Below are 3,028 nucleotides of genomic sequence, written 5' to 3'. Positions count from 1 at the left end.
GGCCCTTCCCCCGGGGGGGGGAAGAGGCCCACCGAAGTCCCGGTCCTAAAACCCCAGTGCCCCAATGTGGCCTGCGGACCGCTCCGCCGGGCCTGGGCGCGCCAGGGCAGGGCCGGGCCCTGTGCCTCGGGTGCGTGCTTGCAGGAGGCGGCCGAGGGCTTCGGGCTGACGCCGTCGGTCGCTCGGGCCGCTCCGCCGTTAATGATCCTTCCGCAAGTTCACCTACAGAAACCTTGTTACGACTTTTACTTCCTCTAGATAGTCAAGTTTGATCGTCTTCTCGGCGCTCCGCCAGGGCCGTTGCCGACCCTGGCAGGGCCTGTGAGAAGTTGGCCTGATATATGATGCTCACTAGTTCTAGTGATCACCTTGTATCAGTCCAAGCAACCCTTATGGTGATTGGTTGTAAGTCAACCTTATAGACCAGCTATCCTAATGGTAGCATGGACAAAGCAGTCTTAGGCTAAACTCTTTTGGCATGTGAAGCCAGCTGTTTTACCATTATATAACCCCTTGAATACCAGATGAAAGGACACCACACAGGTTGTTATGAAAATAAACAGTATATTTATTAATAACAACACCTCTGAACTCTTTATGAGGTCAGAGGGCTAAGCACATGACAATCTCTTACGAAAAATACTACAAGTTGCACAAAATTACAATGGTGCCCTAGGGGCACGACAAACCATATACTAAGTAAGTGGAATGTGAAAGTCGATAAAAGGGATGGAGCTGTCCAGAGGCTGTAGGATCGATGGGACCACGCTATACTAAGTTCAGGTAAGTAATAGGAGGCCCACCGAACGCGTGTGCAGAGTGTGAACTCACACGCGAGATGCGTAACAACTTCTATGGACAGTACAGTTCAAGTTAAAGGTGAGTACGGACAATCCTGACTAGGTAGGACTAAAACGACTCTGGAACTGGACACTAGGACATGTGGAAAATTAGTGCGTTTTGGTGAACATTATCTGCGCCATCTTGCCTCTTCCCCTGATGCCACACTTTTGTCGTGCGCGCCCGCCATTTTAAGATGCCCCGATCAGAACAAACCCTTTTGCATGCCGCTGGCCCCTGACATAGCCCTTTGCCTTCACTAAGCCTGCACGCTGACCACCCCCTGCTTGCACCTGCCTTGAGTCATAAACCCCTCTTCGGCGCTGCTCTGCCCCAGGCCCTCATCCTGTTCCCAGCGCGACACCTCCCTGCTTTCCTTTCATGATCTCCGGCCCTTAGATGCAAACCCCCCTTTTCCCCGTGTGCCCGTTTTGTCCTCCCCGTTCCCAAGCCGACACCCAGCTCTGCCGATACCATCCTTGCCCCTCCCCGTACAATAGAAAGCTTCCCCCATCAAAGAATCCCCGGGTTGATCAAAGCCCCCACCCCATGAGATCCGATCAGACTCCCCACATTCCGTGAATCGGCGGATTATCCAGCTGCGCGATGCTCAACACCTGTTGTGACTAGGGTGGGGACTTCAACTGTAAATGTGTGTGGGAACGGGCCCAAAGGGGAGTTCCGAGAATGTCTTTTCCGTACATCAAAGCTTTAAACATGTATGTGTAATCTACAATAAAGTCATAAATATGGGTATAAGAGGCCAGGCCTCAGAAATACAGTTAGAGCACCTCAGAACGATACCTTCTGTCCGTTTCGTTGTGTTCTCCTCCGGAGAGAATAAAAAACCTTGTTTCCTGCTTTCCAGTCTCCAGCGCCTGCCTCTTCATTGATTTAAATAACTAGGGGGTCACAGAGGCAATACCGCCGGGCAAATATCGATTGTCCCCGACCCGATTGAACTTTTTTACAATTGGCGTCCCAAGCGTGGGGCCCATCAGCGACTCGTGGATCCAGTGGGAGAGGTCCCGACGACAGAGTGAACGACTGCAACGATCGGGAGAGCTCTTGCCCAATAGACCCTCGTCTGGCAGCCGATCATCCGAACTTCACTAGTTCCGAACAGACCTCTCTCGAGTGATCTACGGTCCTGACTGGGAACCATCAGGAGTGCCGTGAGAAATACGAGAAAAAGAGGACGATCGGGCGCTGGATTCGGAAGACAAGAAACTGTCCACATGGTCCGGGTAAGGTCGTGTTGCCACGACAAGTTGCGAAAAAAAATTTGTTTGATTGCTTGATTGTTCAAAATACTAGTATTGCTTTGTTTATTTTTATTTGGAGATTCACTGTCTGCAAACGGAGAAGCAACAGGCTCTCTCTCCCTTTGCAAGCAGTGGAGGATAGGTAGGGTAGCAGCCGTGCTTGTTCTTTTTCTCCCCCACTCAATAATTGCTTGAAACTGAACTGTTGTTCACAAAACTATTGTTTCCTGGAGATTCCCTGTCTGCAAGCAGGGAAGAGACCACCCTTTTTGCAGATAGTGAAAAGGGTAGGTAACGCAGATCTTTGCGGACCTACTCATTCTCCCCATTGTTATTTATTGGTCGTTTGGTTTTATATTTTTTTTGATCCATGAGGTATTCACTACCTGCAAACAACGTAGAATAGAAATATTCTGTCTAGTCTTTGCACCTAGTGATAAGATAGGCAGTGCTGACTTTTTAGTCCCTCATTACGAGCCGTCATGTCTGTCTTCTCCCCACTGATAAATAGCCTGTTTAGCCCGGACCGGGTGTTAGAAGTGGACCATATAGCTCCACTAGAAGGCACCCCTAATAAGGACATGTTCATAAACTATGGGTTAGTCACCATAGCTTATAATAAATTATGGCACAGGTATACCGAAGATAGCCAAGACAAACAGTGGCCACTGGCAGGATCCTTTGACCTTGATAAAATAGAAACGTTAGAAATAGCCCTTCGAAATAATAAGACGACGCCAATTATGCTCGACAGTCTCGGTATGTGGCGCAGAGAGGCTACGAAACGACAGAGAAAAGACGAGGATAAACCAAGTAGGGAAATATACCGACAGGACAACCCCAGGACACCGCTACCCACAACTTATCCCCCGACACTATGCAAAGGACGACCAGACTTAGGGTCAGACCAATGCGCTTTTTGT

This window comes from Lissotriton helveticus, chromosome 5_1, assembly GCF_964261635.1.
Source record: "Lissotriton helveticus chromosome 5_1, aLisHel1.1, whole genome shotgun sequence".
Taxonomy (NCBI): domain Eukaryota; kingdom Metazoa; phylum Chordata; class Amphibia; order Caudata; family Salamandridae; genus Lissotriton; species Lissotriton helveticus.
The sequence above is the reverse complement of the archived record's forward strand: the minus strand, read 5'-3'. Positions refer to the sequence as shown.